This window comes from Charadrius vociferus, unplaced genomic scaffold (genome assembly GCF_000708025.1).
Source record: "Charadrius vociferus isolate BGI_N301 unplaced genomic scaffold, ASM70802v2 scaffold564, whole genome shotgun sequence".
Taxonomy (NCBI): domain Eukaryota; kingdom Metazoa; phylum Chordata; class Aves; order Charadriiformes; family Charadriidae; genus Charadrius; species Charadrius vociferus.
The window spans coordinates 848,933-849,354 of NW_009647940.1; the positions used below are offsets into that span (position 1 = coordinate 848,933).

General features: G+C 60.4%; 1 protein-coding gene across 1 annotated transcript in view; it reads left to right on the plus strand.

Moving 5' to 3' along the window:
* RAPGEF3 (Rap guanine nucleotide exchange factor (GEF) 3) overlaps nucleotides 1-422 on the plus strand; it is a 27,789-nt gene that overhangs the window by 16,912 nt on the left and 10,455 nt on the right. The gene's annotated exons all lie outside the window — the stretch shown is intronic.

Genomic DNA, 422 nt, shown 5'->3' on the forward strand with positions numbered 1-422 from the left:
GGGGGCGCCGGGAGCGGGGAGGGGAGCCGTGGGACGAGGGGTAGTGGCTTTAAAATAGAAGGGGGGAGACTGAAGTGAGATCCGAGGAAGAAACTGTTGAGTGTGAGGGTGGTGAGCCCCTGGGGCAGGTTGCCCCGAGAAGCTGTGGCTGCCCCATCCCTGGAGGTGTTGAAGGCTGTGCCGCCTTACAGCATGACCTGGACAGGCTGGAGAATTGGGCAGAGAGAAACCTTATGAAGTTCAACAGCTCAACTGTCTGTGGAAAGGGACCTGGGAGTCCTGGTGGTCAACAGGATGCCCATGAGCCAGCAATGTGCCCTGGTGGTCAAGAAGGCCAATGGCATCCTGGGGGGCATCAAGAAGAGTGTGGCCAGTAGGTCGAGGGAGGTCATCCTCCCCCTCTGCTCTGCCCTGGGGAGGCC